Source organism: Vipera ursinii (genome assembly GCF_947247035.1).
Source record: "Vipera ursinii genome assembly, chromosome: 1".
In the NCBI taxonomy this organism is placed as follows: Eukaryota; Metazoa; Chordata; class Lepidosauria; order Squamata; family Viperidae; genus Vipera; species Vipera ursinii.
The window spans coordinates 156,894,074-156,912,135 of record NC_139512.1 but is presented as its reverse complement, the minus strand read 5'-3'; the positions used below and the strand labels follow the sequence as shown (position 1 = coordinate 156,912,135).

At 43.4% G+C, this 18,062-nt stretch overlaps 1 protein-coding gene across 1 annotated transcript in view; it reads right to left on the bottom strand.

Moving 5' to 3' along the window:
* The window catches only part of MYO3B (myosin IIIB), a gene marked incomplete at both ends in the record, with an annotated part of 400,700 nt that overhangs the window by 172,345 nt on the left and 210,293 nt on the right, over positions 1 to 18,062 (bottom strand). The gene's annotated exons all lie outside the window — the stretch shown is intronic.

The window sequence follows — 18,062 nt, the reverse complement described above, 5'->3', positions numbered from 1 at the left end:
GCTAGTGGCCATTTGCTCAGAATTACCTGTCTGAGCTCAAGAAGCAGGATCAGAAATGCAGGAATTAGTCAAGATGCCAAAGGTCAGCAAATTAAGGGAGTTCGACATTCGCCACCCAGAAGAATGGCTGTCGTATCTTTCTCAAGTCGAGAATTACTTAAGGGCAAATCGGATCGCTGAAGATGGGCTCAAAGCTGCAACGCTGCTATGCGTCTGTGGGCCAGCAACGTTCAACCTCGCAGAAAACCTGTTTGCCCCCATGCCAATAGAAGCAGTATCATTTGCCGACCTCAAACAAAAACTTAATGGACATTTTAAGCCAAAAATGTCAGAAATGGCATGGAGATTCAAGTTTGACCAGAGGGTACAACGTCCAGGAGAATCGGCGTCAGAATACATCACAGGCCTGCACCAGGCTGCGCGTCTTTGCAAATTCTCAAACCTTGAAGAACGCCTGAGGGATCAGCTTGTTTGCGGCCTCAGAGACAAAGCCCTCCAACAGAGACTATTCGCCAGACCCAATTTAACATTCTCGGAGGCACAAGACAAAATAATGGCCAACAAAGCAGCTGGAGGAGCCATGCAAGTAGTGCAAACCGCCAAACCTATCAAGGCCGAAGAAACCGTTCACCACGAGGTCGCTAAATTTGGCAGCGAACCAGCAGTGGAAGAAGAGACGGAGATAGACAAACTACAGAAACAGCCGGGTGCACAAGAACGTGGAAATCAACAAAAAGAAAACACTTACAAGGCAGTTCTCTTCTCTAGATGTATGGGGTGCAGAGGCAACCATTCCCGCACAAACTTCAGATTCTGTATGGCCACATGCAGGGCCTGTGGGAGGACCGGACACATCACAGCCATATGCCGGGCTCGCCAGAGAGACAGATAACCCAAGCATCAGTCGGGGGAACTGACAAGGAGAGGTAACGGGGCCCAGGGTCCAACCAGTGTGGGTTTTTTCAAAAGCCAGAGAAGTATTTGCCACACAGGGGCTCGTCGACCCCTTAAATCTAAACTTAAGCTCTCCATTGAACTGCAAGGCATTCCATGCAAAATGGAATTGGACTCCGGTTCAGCAGTCTCAATCATTTTGCATGAGACATTCAAATATGTCTGTAAATGCAGCTATCACTGGGTTAAATTGAAGCCCTCGAGCATTATCTTAACCGACTTTCAGAACGCCCAAGTTAAAATTAAGGGGGAGGCCACCATATCAGTAAAATTTAAAGCATTTTCGGGGCACCTGGATGTCGTAGTAGTAGAGGGTCAGAGAACAAGTCTTATAGGACTTGACTGGTTTGAGGCTTTAGGAATTCAGTTAACAGGCATCAACCGAACGTAGAGTACTGACCTCAGAGCTGTCTGTGAAGAATATGCAGATGTGTTCGATTCTAAATTAGGAACTTATATCGGCCCACCTATTTCGTTTAAATTAGACCCCAATGTAATACCAATCAGAGTCAAACCGTGCAGAGTTCCTTTTGCATTAAAACATAAAATCAATTCAGAAATTGATAAATTAGTAGAGCAAGGGGTATTACAGCCTGTTGAAGGGGGAGAGTGGGAGACCCCTATCGTCATCCCACTTAAACCAAATGGAGAGGTTTGCATTTGTACGGACTACAAATGTACCCTAAACAAAGCTTTAAACCAGCATGCCTACCCAGTTCCGATAGTCAGCCATATTCTAGCCTCCTTGCAAGGGGGCGCCATTTTTGCTAAGCTCGATTTAGTGCAGGCATATCAACAACTGCCAGTAGACAAGGCCACAGCAGCAGCCCAAACAATAGTGACACATAGAGGAGCTTTCAAAGTCAAACAGTTGCAGTTTGGTGTAAGCATAGTACCAGGCATAATACAAGGGATCATGGAACGCACCCTCAAGGCCATTCAAGGTGTTTGCCCGTATTTTGATGATGTTCTCATTGCTGGAGAATCCGCAGAAGTATTAGCAAATAGGCTCAGGGCTGTCTTACAAAGACTTCGCGATACAGGCCTTAAACTGAAAAAGAATAAATGTAGTATTGGGGACTCATCAACGGAATTTTTGGGGTTCCGTATCAATGCCAGTGGAATCCACCCTGCAGAATCAAAGGTAAAGGCCATCAAAATGGCTCCTAGTCCTAAAAACAAAGCAGAATTACAAGCATTTTTGGGTTTACTGAACTTTTATCACACATTTCTACCTCATAAGGCAGCTATAGCAGAGCCCCTCCACAGGCTACTTGATAAGAAAGCTGTATGGCAATGGACTAGTGTACATGAAAAGAGTTTTCAGAACCTTAAGGCCCTCTTATCAGAAAAATCCACAGTCACTCATTACATAGAGTCTAAACCTGTATGTCTTGCATGTGATGCATCTCCTTATGGGGTGGGGGCAGTTTTAAGTCACATAGAAAAGAATGGGGAACAAGTTCCCATAGCATTCTATTCCAGAACTTTATCTGCTGCTGAATGCAATTATGCACAAATTGACAAAGAAGCCTTAGCTGGGGTTTTTGGCTGGGGTCCAAAAATTTCATGATTATTTATATGGAAGAAATTTCACTGTGTACACTGATCACAAGGGACGCAGTGGCTCAGTAGGTTAGGACGGTGAGCCTGTCGATCAGAAGGTCGGCAGTTTGGTGGGTCGAATCCCGAGTGCCGCGTAACAGAGTGAGCGCCTGTTACTTGTCCCAGCTTCTGCCAACCTAGCAGTTCGAAAGCACGTAAAAATGCATGTAGAAAAATAGGGACCACTATGGTGGGAAGGTAACAGCGTTCCATGCACCTTTAGCATCCAGTCATGCCGGCCACATGATCACAGAGACATCCTCGGACAAGCGCTGGCTCTTCGGCTTTGAAACGGAGATGAGCACTGGCCCCTAGAGTCAGAAACGACTAGCACGCATGTGCGGGGGAACCTTTACCTTTACCTTTTTTACACTGATCACAAATCTCTTTTGGGATTATTTACAACAGATAAACAAACCCCCCACATATTATCCCCAAGGATGCTCAGGTGGTCTATATTTCTGTCTGCTTATAAATTCAAGTTAATTCACAAACCTGGAAAGGAAATGGGCCATGCAGATTGTCTCAGTAGACTACCACTGCCACTTATAGATCCTGACCCAGCTCCTGCTGAAAGAATATTATCCATAAGATTTGCCTGAGTTCCCCCTCCATGCTGGGGATATTGCTGCAGAAATGGCCACAGATAGAATTCTAAGCAGAGTTTTGTCATGGGTATTCACGGGATGGTCAGAGAAAAGTCCAGGCCCTGAATTCCAAAGTTACTTTGTTAGAAGGCATGAATTGTCTGCACATAAAGGATGTTTGCTTTGGGGAAACAGAGTCATTATTCCCTCAGTATTAAGAGAGAGAGTATTACAGTCCTTGCATGAAGGACACCCAGGCGTAGTGCACATGAAAGCATTAGCTAGAAGCTACCTTTGGTGGCCAGGTTTAGATAAGGCTGTTGAGGAACAAGTACACGGGTATTATATCTGCCAAAGGTCAAGGCCTGAAATGCCCCAAGCACCTGTCCACAGATGGGAGGAGACTCATACTCTCTGGTCAAGGATTCATATTGACTATGCTGGGCCTTTTCAAGGAGCTTCTTGGTAGTAGTGGATAGCCACTCAAAATGTCTGGAAGTAATTCCAGTTCCTAATATGACTACTGCTAGGACCATCCAGGTGTTGAGAAAACTCTTTGCTATACATGGGCTACCTGATGTCATGGTTTCAGATAATGGGGCTCAATTTTCAGCTGCTGAGTTTCAGGTTTTCCTCAGAGCGAACCTAATCAAGACATGCCACATCTGCACCTTTCCACCCATCGTTGAACGGGCAAGCTGAACGAATGGTGAGGACAACCAAGGACGCCCTCAAGCACATCATCACAGGGGACTGGCATCATAGACTGGCAGACTTTTTACTCTGCCAACACTCTACACCCTGCACAGCCACAGGTAAAAGTCCGGCGGAGCTTCGTTGGGGTAGACAACTCATCATTAAACTAGACAGACTTCATCCATAGTGCAGGTTCGCATCCCACCAGGCTCAAGGTTGACTCAGCCTTCCATCCTTCTGAGGTAGGTAAAATGAGGACCCAGATTGTTGGGGGCAATTAAGCTGACTTTGTAATAATGCCGCTTGGGGTGTGTGTGAAAGCCCTAATAAGCAGGCATATACATAGAATGAAGGCTACTGCTAAGCTTGTAAGCTTCCCTGAGTCTTCGGAGAAGGGCGGGATATAAATGGAATTAAAATAAAATAAAAATAAATAAAAATCCAGACAGAGTGGCATCAGATGCTTCTCAACCCAAACCCCCGAGGGGGCTACAGACTGGTGATTTGGTCTGGGCCAGAAATTATGGGCCCGGACATTTGTGGGTCCCAGGACAGGTGGTTGACAAAACTGGACCCCTATCTTACACAGTAGGGGTGGAGGGAGGGCAACTGGTCAGACGGCATGTTGACCAGTTAAGGAAAAGATTTCCAGAATGGTCACTGAGTGAGAACTTTGGCACAAGTCCCTCCCGTAGTTGTCCAACTGGCACACAAGCTAGCTCTCATCCTTACCACCAGTATTTTCAACACACAGTGGAATTCGATTCCGAGGAGGACCAAGACAACTCTGAGGTGCAACATGGGAACCCTGATCAGTTGGATCAGCCATGCATCAGTGACAGCTGCGCTCACTCTGCTCCAAGTCTTGACTCTGGGGTGGGCCAACCAGGAGAGGCCAGCCAGAGCAGTTCTCCGTCTTCAGATTCTGCAGCATAGGAGAACATGAATTCACATGGTATAAGTGGTGGGTAGACCACAAAGTGGTTGGAACACCAAGGCATTCCTCATGGCCACACAAACTTCCTGCATACCTTACAGACTATATTGTTAAATAAAGGACAATGTATTGTGTAAAATGATTACCAGTTCTTAGGCATGCCTGCTCATTTAAGATATTTTTTTGATTCTTTTGTTAATCAACACAAGAGTTGTGATGCATTGCATACTGAAAAGGGATTAACAGAGGGCGAGTCTTTTCATCGAGATGTTCTTTAATTTTTTTGTAGCTATCTTAAGGTACTCTTAGGTACTGTAACACTACTGGCAGAACAGCAGAACTGTCATTAGTCTCATTGCATGCAGTTGTGCATAACACGTCCGAGAAGGTCGCGTTATGAATCTACTACCTTGAATGGGGTCAAACATTCACTTATATATTGGCAGTTGGGAGTGAACTGAATTCTTTAAACTTGTAAGGGTTATATTATTTGTTCTTAAAAGGGGGAGGGATGTTATGTACCGAGCTTTGGGGGGTTTAATCACGTGTGCTGCTGGAGAACTAACGGTTCTCCGGCAACCCAGACAGGATGTCTCCAGTCCTGGCAGCAGTTAACGTGGCGGGAATAATGGGTTCAATATGATTGGTTGTTCAGAGCATGTGGACTACATATATTGTGCAACGTTACCCCAAAGCCTCAGTGTCAAAGCCGTCCACGCTGAATCAGATGACAAAACATGGTACAGTCGACAATGAGGATTTCTTAACTCACGAAAACTCCAAGTATCTACAAAGTCAGCATTGGGAGCTAGCCGCCCCAACGCGTCTTTAATACAGTGTGGGTAATTAGCCCCACCCTTCCCCATGCAAACCAGCATCCGCCTGGCTCTGGATAAATCCCACCCTCTTCCCGTCTCCTCACGCGTTTCCCGTCTCCCTGCACCTGAGCTCCCACAATGACTTCTTGCTGAGCATCAGGTAAGTGTATGTCCCTAACACACCTGTCCTGCTCCCCAGCCCTCCTAACATGCTTCCCTCCACCACTCAGCGCGGAGGTGCCATAGCTCCTCTGGCAACGCCCTCCTGCAGGCCTCACGACAGTCTGTTATCTGGACTGAATCCTGGCCCACCCGGCGTCTATGCCAAGGAACAGGCAGCTGGAAGACACCGAAGGCCCGGTGGCTGCCCTCCTGACTGCCTGCGGGTCCTTTCGGTAGTCCCGTCGACGCAGGCGCGCCCGAAGGCCCTGGAGCAGCTGCTCATCGGGGAAATGGCTGCGGCTCCTGTGCGGCTGGCCGTGGCATCTGGCGTTCAGCCGGCTGCTGGTCCCAGGTGAGAACAACGATGGGGCTGCGTGGGCGGGTGGTTTGCACGGCCTTCCCTGGACACCCCTCACAATGTCAAGCCCACGGGGCTTGACACTCAGTACAGTCCAGTCTCACTACAATAAAGCTATGATTCTTCTGTACTCACCTGCCTGGCATCTTCCCTGCTCTTCAGAACCCACAACACAACAGAGTGGTTATTGCCATTATGATTAATTGTCCCTATTCTGTAGTTGTCTTGCTGTCAAGCGTCTGGGAAATCAGGAGATTCAGGCAGTTCAAATGAGTATAAAGATTTATTGCAAGCTTAAGCTCTCTATAAGAATCTGGCAAACTGACTGTTAAGGGAAATGAGAGGGAGATAAGAAAGGCATTAAAGGTGGGCTGGACTTAGATCTCTTCCAGATGTGAAGGAACTCATGACTTATGACGCGTTTTACTCATCCCTCAGGCTCAGCCTGGTCATCTCCTACACTTGTCTCCTGAATATAGTTGATAACTAGTGGAATAAAATCTGCAGGGACTCCTTTACCTTTTTTACCTGAATACAAAACTAGTAGCCCACCTTTCCAATTCCCATTAAATAACCAGTTTTTGTACAGACCCGAGATTGCTCATTTTAAAATGATGGAATCCTTGTTTCTAAAAAGGGACAAGAAGCTTCCTCATGCTTGTTAGTCATGCAAGAAAATGAATATTATAACTAGCTGCCACAACTTGCATGGTGAAATGGTTTATTAACTAGCAGCCGCATAACTGAATAACCCCAATATAAAAAGCAAAAAATAAGCAAACCAAGTCCCTGAATAGAGATCATTAGATTTCAAGGAACATAGTTCCAGGACATTTTCCCACTGATAGATCACCAACATTTTGATGTGGCATAGTGCAGGACAATTTTCATTATATGCTCTCTAGCGTTTATATACACTGGCTATTAGTTATCTGGTTAAAAGTTAGGCTCCGCCCCTTTGTCTCAAAATATGTTGGACTTAAAAAGAAAAGAAAGAAAAAGAAAAAAAGAAAACATTGGATTATTTTAATTTAAGGAAACTACTTTGCTGTTATCATGAACATCAGGAATATAAAACTGTGATTACAATGAGATTCAGCAAAACAGCAACATACTCTGGAGCCAAACTACCTTTACACAGAACCACTGAGCTTAGTCAGAATTGCCCCAGTAAGTGCACATATGAAGAATTCCTGCACACGCACGACTAGTCTGAGAACCTCCATGACATGTTCTTGAAAGTTCAGATGTGCCCAGCAGTTCCAAATGCCTTCATTAAGTGCATATGTTGTTTGCGGGACTGCCTCTTCCTTAGAGGAGACAAGCTCCAAGTCCCTTCCGCGTGTTCCTGTATTCCTCTACTGTCTGTTTCCATAGAGATTAATATTAAACCAGTTCTAGGTTGGATACATATCCCAGTAAAAAGCACAGAAAACCATCCCTTTTGCCAATGATTTGAACATAGTCCTCCCACTAGAACTAACCACTTAAGAACCACATATTAGAATTCATAATTGATGGCTAACAGCTCAGTTAGCTTACTTATTACTGTTACTTCTAAGATTCTTTTGGATGGGCCAGGAATTAAGGGTTATTTCAGGGAACTTTTTGTTTATTTTTTGGCTTACTGGAAGCTGCTCAGAGTTGTAATATGCAAGCTGGGCAGCTGCATAATTTTTTTTCTAATAATAAATAAAATACTTGGTGTTATGTACTGGGCTTGTGGTGATACACCACGTACGTTGCTGGAGCAGCTAACAGCTCTCCAGTAACTCAGACTAGCTGTCTCCTGTCCAGCATTTGGCTAGCCCCAGGCGACAAGAGTGGGTTCAAACCTATTGGCTGCCACCTAGGGGCTAGACCAGGGGTCGGCAACAGGAAAAAGCAAAAGAGCCACTGCAAACTGGTTCCATCACACACACACACAATTGGGAGCCGCAAAATGTGTGCGCGCATGCATCCATGCACATGTATGCACAAAAAAACAAAATGTTTTGCATATGCGCAAAATGGGAGGCACCTGCGTGGTGATGGGTCTCCCTGGTGATGGGCGCTGGGTTGCGGCGCCACCTTCAGCCCAGGTGCCGCCGGAGCTGCCCCCGGGACCTCCAAACTGCCGCCCGTTTGGAGAGGTGCGCACGCAACTCTCCAAATCTTTGTAGAGGTGCATGCGCACCTCCGCCCAAATGGGTGGCAGCACCACCCCTTTGTAAACGTGCCACCACCGGTTTCGAAAGCGGAAGAGGAAGGCGGCAGCTCTGCAAATGGGCCGCAGCAGCTTTCTAAATGGGCGGCACCACCGCCCATTCCGAGAGGTGCACACGCAGCTCTCCAAACCTTTGGAGAGGTGCGTGTGCACCTCCGCCCGAATGGGCGGTGGCGCCTCCCGTTTGCAGACCTGCTGCCGCCAGTTTGGAAAGCTGCTGTGGCCCGTTTGCAGAGTTACTGCCTTCGGAGGAAGGCGGCAGCTCTGCAAATGGGTCGCAGCAGCTCGGCAGGTATGCAAACGGGTGGTGCCGCTGCCCGTTTGGGCGGAAGTGTGCGCGCACCTCTCCAAAAGTTTGGAGAGCTGTGCGCACTACTCTCAGAACGGGCAGTGGCGCCGCCCTTTTGAAAAGCTGCCACGGCCCATTTGCAGAGCTGCTGCCTTTGGGCCGCAACAGCTTTCCAAACAGGCGGCGCCACTGCCCATTCAGAGAGGTGTGCGCGCACCTCTCCAAATGGGTGGCGCCACTCTCCGTTTGGAGAGGTGCACGCGCACCACTGCCCGTTTGGAGAGGTCCGCGCGCACCGGGCGACTGGGAGCCGCAGGAGATGGCTTTAAGAGCCGCATGCGGCTCCGGAGCCGCAGGTTTCCAACCTGTGGGCTAGACTATATATTGTGGCTGGTTGCAGTGAAATTGTTGGAGCCCATCTTGTTGTCACAGGCTAAGAAACTCTGAAATAAAGGAAACCTGTTTCTTTCTGCTTGAATTCTGCAGCACATTTCAGTGGCATGAAATAACTTGGCTTGGAAACAATATTTGTCACTCGCAGCTCTATGTTTCCTACCAAAGCACAAGGGCACCAATCTCTGCTTATCATAACATGGACTTATTTCTATCATAAAGCTACTTTGGGTTTGGAGTAGCTTATATGTTGCAGGAAGGTAGCTGTATCTTTGCCAAAAGTATTACCCTCAAGATAACAGAATGACAGAGTTGGAAGGGACCTTGGCGGTCTTCTAGTCTAAACTCTTGCCCCATTAAGACAATTTATGTGGGAGGGCTTAATAGAATTTCTGAGGAAAATGCAGAATATCAAGACTTATGCTTCCAAACTTTTTCTCTGTTTATGGCATTTCATCAGAGAATAATAACTTAAGGACAAAAGAATAGTCCTGTTCAAATCAAAAATCCATTTAGACTATAATCTTCTTTCACACAAAAACTGCAATCTAAGGCAATATTTTCTCCTCTAACTCAATTGATATTCAAAGGCATTCTGTTCCATGGCCCGTCCAAGAAAGCCTAACTAATCCAGTACACATTGTTACACAACAGTTCTCATATTGCTATTCATATACTGTACAGCAGATCCAAAAAGACTTTAGAAATATACCCTCATTCCCTAACAAATGTCCTTCTCCAGGTTCTAGCTATATACAGTAATCTATATCAGGGGTCCTCAACCTTTTGGGCACCAGGGACTGGTTCCATGGAGAGAGATTTTTCTGCACTGGAGAGTGCACGGTTTTGCATGCTGCCTGCATCCCACGGATGGGGCTTTGCTTGTTTGTGCGGACCAGTTGCTGGCATGCCGTGGCCTGGTACTGGTCCACGAACCGGGGGTTGGGGACCTCTGATCTATAATGTCATTGTAAAAAAACCACCCTTATCAGACTAAATCACTCATCTCAGCATTCTCCTATTTTACCTATTTTCTTTTTCAAAAGACACCAAGGATTTTGTGCTGCCAAACATAACTGACCAAGTTATGTCCCTGTTGAGCTTGGACATACCTTTGTATGTATGTAATGTTTATTTTGTGCACCTCAAGTTTGTTCCTATAGTGGATTTCACCTTCTGTTTCTCAGTTACTCTAATCACCTTTAATCTTATCAAAAACAAATTACCTGAGCCTTGTCAGCCCAGAGAATAGCAAAATTTATACTATAGAAAGTTTCTTTGTACCACTACCAATTGTTTCTAATCATTCCATTTTATTAAGGGGCCTCCTCAGGGTGCCACCGGTCAGAGAATGTCATCTGGTGGCCCCCAGGGGGAGGTCCTTCTCTGTGGGCGCCCCGGATTTATGGAATCGTTTGCCGGTTGAGCTCCGGATGGCCCCCGACCTTCTCTCCTTCCGATGCGATCTGAAGACTTACTTGTTCGAACAAGCCGGCCTGGCCTGATGGGTGATGGGTTTGGGTTTTATTGTCGTTCTAATTGTATTTTAATCTACTGTTAGTAAGCTTGGGCATCTTGTTTAATCCTTTTTTAATTTTTGTATTTTTATATGTCTGCCCTGTTCACCGCCCTGAGTCCTTCGGGAGAAGGGCGGTATACAAATAAAATTATTATTATTATTATTATTATTATTATTATTATTATTATTATTATTATTTCATTCTTGAATGAAAAAAATACTTATTTTCATTTGACTGTTTATTTCAGCTTTCTGCAGACTGGAACCCTCCAATTTGGTCACTGTAATTACAAGTAACATTGTAATTACAAGTTCCTCCTCTCTGGATGGTAATAGATCAGGAAAAATCTATTCATAAGTTGATCGAGCCAAGTTCCTTTTCAATAAATACAAGGACTAAGTTGCTATAACACACACCTAAAGTTGCAAGAGACGGAAGAAGCAAAAAAGGAATACTCCAAATCAGGAAATACAAGAAAATAATGGATGGAAAGGGGGAAAAATATGCCATACTTCCCATTCTGATTTGATATTGCCTTCATCAACTGAAGACCACAAAAATCTTTTATTCTGATATATATATAATATTTCTGCCTGTTTTTACCCTACTTTTTTCCCTGCCTGCAAATGTGGGAAGCAGGCACAAAAATATGGCTGACTTTCCCAAAGCATTTTTCCTAAGGGTGAAAAAAAAATCAGAGCTGAACCATATATATTTCAGGGCAGTAATCACTTAGGTAGAACATATGATCATCACCAATATGTCCCATTGCTGTGGTGGGAAAAAATCTTTGTGGTGGGGCTCAGTAATTTTATACTGCAACCTCTTGGTTTAATCACAGAATTTTACAGTGGATCTCAATGACATCTATTTGTAATTCTCCTATATTTTTCCATACTGCTTCTCTTACTGTACACTTACAGAAAGTCTGTTAAGGAGAGAATGAAAGGATAGCTTAAAATTGCCTTTCAACTAGAAATTGCCTTTCAAAGATGGGATAATAGCATTAGGAGCTATTGATCCAGAAGTATCCTTAAAGACCCACTTTTCTTGCAAACAATAGTTGGACTGTCAAAACAATTGGACATTCTTCTATATTGGGAAATATTTAACATATATTTTTGCATATGCCTTGGGGGGCTTTGGGGTTTTTTTTTTGCTTGGGAAATAAAGCCTTCCTATTGAACATATGGGATTTATTTCAATGTAAAAATACCAACACTGATAATAAACATACCACTAAACTCAATGAAAGTGATCATGGAAAGAAACACAATAGAGTGGGGGCCACCTAAGCTACATTTTAAGCTACTAATTCAATAAATATTAGATTTATTTACAGAAGAGTTCACCATTGACCATTCTCTTTATTAGAACCAATTAAAATGCCACAATAGCAACTACACACTGTCTTCACATTTTCATATTAATATTCCATTGACTGATTTATTGAACTTTTGTGACCATCTCTCTCATCCCAACAATCAATAAAAACAGAAATAAAAACATGTTGGGGGAGAATGTATCAGGCTGCTCTGATCACAAAGGTTCTTGCTTATTCTAGAAATAATTATGAAATGATACGACAGGCTAATAGCACTCTCTCCTTACCTTCACATCTGGATGTCACTGGATTGAGAGATACTGCTCTACATAATAAAATATACTGGGGAAAAAACAAATTCAATAAATGCTAGTCTTGAGGAAAATCAACCTATTACCTAATTTTAAAATCAAGCACCTTCCATTATGCTTTTAAAACTGAAAATTAATCCCTAGAATTCATTAGTATCACTATATTAAACAGGTTGCTGCCATTTGTTAGATTACCAAAATCTAGCATGCTAATTCCTGCCATAAAATTACAGGCAAACACGAAACATTTATGAGGCAAGAACAAGGTACACAAGCTCTGATTCAGAGCCACTTCTGAGCATTTTCATGGGCAGCTTGCATCAGGATGATAACATTGTTGGTATCGCTCTGCCTCCAAGAATTTTGCATTTTGTCATTTTGCAACTAGCAAATCAGAAGGCTGAAAGGGGAAGCTATTCATCAATGGTCAGATGTGAACAAATATTTACAAATGTATACATGGACAGAAATAGATGTTACAACCATAGCAAAAATGGTTGGCTTATCTCGTCAGAAACAGTCCATCTATGTAAACAAACCAGAAAGCATTGTAGTCCTAAGCTCATGTTTGCATTTGTTTCTTAAAACTGAGAAGGGTTCATCTAAGGCACCGATTGAGAGCCTGTTTGGTATAATGATTTAAGGCATCAGAGCTTAATCAGGAGACTATGAGTTGTAGGTGTGCCTTAGACACAAAGCCAGCTGGGTGACCTTGGGCCAGTCTCTCAGTCCTAGGAAGGAAGGAAGCTAGGGCAAATCATTTCTGAAAACCCTTGCCAAGAAAATGGCAGGAACCTGTCCAGGCACTGTCCAAGAATTGGACCTGATTGAATGGAAAGGGGGGGCACAGATAGGTGACTGCCCAATCCACAAGTGAAGTCCAACAGTCTTCAATTGCTAGAAAAGTATGCCAGCATTAAGTCTGCTGCCCCAGCAGCTGAACCCTATTCTGCTTTGGTAAGAATCCTGAGGAGTGGTGCTAGCCCTAAATTTGTAATCCAATGTGTTGGGAAAACTCCACCTTATGGCACCTCATGTCCCTCCTCCATACCTGTGACCCAGTTGCTCTGGTGATATAGGAAGCCCTCATTGATCACAGTTGGGACCAGCAACTGTGTGGTCATTAAATGAAATGTCACATGACTGTGCCAACTTACATCAGTTCCAGCTGCAAATCTTTGCGCAAATCAGACCATTAAGTGCAATGTCACATGACTGTAACTTGTAACTTCCTGCCAGCTTCACCATTGACTTCACTTGTCTAAGGCCAGCTGTGAAGGTCACAAATCGCAATCTCATGACCATGGGGACACTAGCAACAGCCACAAGTTCAAAGACTGTCCATAAGTCGTTAGCTCCCTCATAACTTCAAAAAGTTGCTGAACGAGTGGTTGCTAAGCAAGCAATACCCATACAGGTTTAGTATTCTTTCAAAAGAGTGCTAGGCTCATTCTTAAAAAATAGTCTGATTTAACAAGCCACAGGCATAGAGGAAAGTTTTTTGTGGGGGGAAGCATTATGGGTCCTTGCACCCCTATTCTTTGGCTATGACCTGTTGGTTAGTTAACATTCTCAGAGGAGGGGCAAAGGATGGAATGATCAGTAATGAGTGAGCTTTATCTCTCAATGATGCTATAACCAAAGGCAAGTAAATAAAATGCACGCTGGATACTAAAAATAATAAAAATTATGGCTACACAAAACCCTTTCTCAACAGGAGGAGGGGAAAATGTTTCCTGGAACCAGTAACGTACAGGTGGCAGAACCCGTTCCCTTTCCCTATTCAACTTGATCTTCTCTCCTCTATAACAGGGCTTTTCAACCTTTTCACAGATTGTACTACTTTTAGCACACGCCAATATTTGGGTAGCACCAGTGCTTAGCAAGGTGTCAAAAACTTGATGACTAAAAAAAAAGGAGGGGGGAATTTTGGGTTTTACCGATTAGATTCATTTGTTGTTATAGAAATGGCTAGTTTATAATATTATGGGAAAGTAAAAAGTTGAGATTCAATGTTAATGCTTCCTTCTACTGCAACAGAGGAAGTTTGTTCTTTTTCCCTTCTCCCCCTCACTTTTTCCTCCCCACTGTGTCCTACTACTTGCTTTTGTATTTTTGTATTTTATTCTATAATATAATAAAATATTACAAACTGTAGAATAAAAGGGGGGTGAGAAAGTACCAGTTTTAATTTCTTTGGTGGCTGTTCCTTTGCTGAATCACTTTTCCCTTTGCACTGGCAAAGGTATGATGAATTTATCCATGTTTATTAGTTAGCTACCAGCTAGCTCAGGGGTCTTCAAACTTGCCACTTTTGAGACTTGTGGACTTCAACTCCCAAAATTCCTCAGCCATCATGGCTGGTTGAGGAATTATGGGAGTTGAAGTCCACAGGTTTAAAGTTGCTGGTCGGCCCTTCTTCCTCTCTCCCTTCTGAGCTCTTTCCACAGTGTAATAAGAATGCGCACACCCCCAATCCCTTCCCCGTACCCTTAAAGACACAGGAATCAAGTGCAAAGCAAAAAAAGGCTCACAAAATAAAGAAACACATAAACTCTGAGTTTTTTGTCTCTTTAAGCTGTCTCAGGTGTGTCACATGTCACAATGTTGCAATCAAAGACTGAAAGGCTCTGACAATTGCAAAAAGCTTTAGCTTTAAATTAAACCTGTTTACTTTCAAAGAAAACTTAAAAGCCATAGACAGTTGAAGAGGGTAAAACTAACTACATTTGTTTAAAAGGATTAAACCTTTCCCTGTTGTCATTTTTCCCCTTTCCCACCCAAACCACCTCCTCTCCTCCCCACCCCCTTTTCTTCAGTTCACCTCCAGCTCCAAGCTGCTTCCCGAAGTGCCAATCAACTGGAGCAATCAGCTGGAGCCCTGCAGGCTCCTGGGGCTTCTGCAGAGCCCAGATAGTCCTGCAGCTGCAGCTGCCTCTCCCTCAGGCTTGGGTCACTTCGGCTCATTCCCCTCCCCGCTACACTTCTCTAGGACGGTCACGTTCCACCTGCCACGTGGCAAAGCACCACAGGTGGTATGCTTACCACCGGTTGAAAAGCCCTGCTCTATAACACAAGATTAGTCCCCTTTCAAAAGACCACTAAAACAGTATCTGAAAGGAGTGCCTAAAAAACTTGTCAAGTGTTTTGGAAAGCACCAGTCAGACATAGCAAACTGGTGTCAAGTGTATCCTAAGCCAAAATGACCATGGAGAATGGTGTTAAGTGACTGGAGGCAGCAGCCTCCTGATGTGTTGGACTCTACATCCCACAATTTGGAGAGGTAGCAACTGGGTTTAATAGCATATGAGAAATGCTAGTTTAGCCATTATCCAATCTCGATAGCTGACATTAACATCAAACTGAAAGGTTTTCCTTTATTGTAATGTGAAGGAAAGGCCAGGTATCCTATTAGATGCTGCTCTACTCTGGCATCTGTGGGTTAGGTGTGAAGCAAAATATTATCTTGTTGGCTTGATTTATCATAAATACTGTATCACAGAGTTCTTCAGCTCAAGAACTTCAAAAATTGTTCCAGAGTAGAAAGTCTAGAAAGTCTAAATGCCTGAGTGAAAGAAAGGGGGCATCTCAAGTGATATAAAAAGATTATGAAAGCACCAGTCAAATTTACCAGAGAAAGGTATTCCATAGCTAGGAGGGAAAAAAACTATTTCCATCTGCTATCATTTGTTTCATATCTAGGGACTAGAGAGCAAGAAGAAAGAAAGAAAGAAAGAAAAAGAAGGAAGGAAAGAAGGAAAGACAGAAGAGAAAAGAAAAGAAAGTGACAGAAAGAGACAGGAAAGGAGGGAGAGAGGAAGGGCTTTGGGTTATCTTAATACAGGTTCAAATATAAGGAGATAAAGTGGTAATTCAATACCTAATTTTTCAGGGCTTTAAATGTAAGAATTAGTCCTTTGAATTCTTTTTAGACCTATATGCTTGATTTGGGATTGAAGAGGTATGTTTCTAATTAGTAACCTAACCATTTTTTTTAGTCTTAATAATTTTTTCTCCAATTCCCCCCCCCCCAAGCCTTCGAAGCCAGTCCCATGGAGAACCCATTCCTGTAGTCTACACAAGCTGTAAGAACAATAGCAGTCTAATCAGCAGCAGGCAGATGCATTTGGGCAAATCAGCTACAACACAGATGTTAATTTTCCCCTCCATTAAGCACTTTGTAGACCACCAAAGATTCTCCAGACAAGGGAGCTGAGCCACTGAGCTGCTTCCTTGAGGCAAATCCAAACACTGATGGCTTGTATTGAATTGTTTTCTCCTCCCTATACAAGCAAAATAATATCCTAGCACTGTCTCCAACATCACTAAGCCCTTTCCAAGTTCTTCCCGTATCTTCCTCAGCTTCTATTTAAAAGCTGGGGAGACAAGTAGAAATTGGCATGGAATCTGAACAGTTGCTGAGAGACTTGTGAGTGCATAGCAGCTGTATATTTTCACACTGTCGCCTCAGAGACATTCTATTCAATCCATTTCTCTAACAGAGGAGATCTAACACAGCCATTTTAACATCTGCCATTGTTTTCAGAAATGCTTCCATTGAAGACATTTTGTGGCTATCTTCACTGCTTGAAGGTTTAGAAGGGAAAAGCAAAACAGCCTAAGAACTAACAAAGTCATGTTTTGAAAAACTCCTCTACAGGATTAATGGCTTCTTTTTTTCATTTTGCCTCACACGTAAGCAACCGCCTGGGGCTTCTTTTTTACATTTTGCCTCATACGTAAGCAACTGCCTAAGATGGCTGCTTCCTGCCTCTGCCTTGCATGATTCACATAAGCTAGTCATACCCTGGAACTACATGGCCTAGTGTGCAGATCCAATAAGGTGCTGGTTCCTTCACATCTGTTCACCTGCTTCAAATGAATGTAACCAAATTGCTGTATGACTTTTTTTAAAAAAAAGCAAATTAACAAATTGAGGAAAAATATTGCCAGCTTTTCCTGTAGCAATCATTTCCTTTGTTTTTTAGTCATAGGCAAGATCCATTTATGTCTACATTGATCTGTCTACTTGAATCAAATCACATTAATTTCAATTCTGCTTGGATCATTGGGGTGATTATAGAGGTTTTACTGATAGTTTTTTAAATTGTAAAAGAATTTGAGTTTCTCTACATCTATAGCAATAAAACCTTAGTCAATCATGCAACCTTCGTAGAATAATTTCTGTTACTTTGATTGACTTTCTTGTTCAATACCTGGAAAGAAGAAAATGTTCACTGACACCTCTGAGCTCAATCTTTACTCACATCTCTCTCTCTCTCTTTTTAATCCTGCGGGCATTTCCCTATTTGCAGCTCACCACAGCAACAATATGCCCTGGGTCATCTTTTCTTATGCTCTGTTCCAGAGATGTTGCTTTCATTTCCTTTAGCTTGTCTCCAGCACACTTCTCACAGCTCTAGCTGTGGAATTCTGGGAGTTGAAGTCCACAAGTCATAAAAGGGCCAAGTTTGAAGACCCCTGGTCTTAAGTAACCCTATTCTTTCAAATACATCATGTCAGAGCCTAAGAGTAGGTTTCTCCTTACAATTGTTTCAGGTGGGATGCAGCCTATTGAGTTCCCAGGACATCCTTAGTCAACCCGTAGGGATTGGTCAAAGGAGCTGCATCTTGTCCCTGCAGTGTTTCAAGTAATACATGCAGGGAAGGTTCTTCACTTATAGCACGGGCATGTGCACTACACTTTGTTTAACAGTGGCAACACTTAAAAGAACTATTTGATTTCAGGAGACAATAAAAAGGCAATAATAGGGTAGTAAAAGATACTTGCACCAATTTATTACCTTTTTAACACCTGCAGAATTCAATGTGTATTTTCATGGGTGCACCCCTACTATGTGAGACCAGGAAAAGATGCAGCTTTTTCAAGGAGCCAATAATA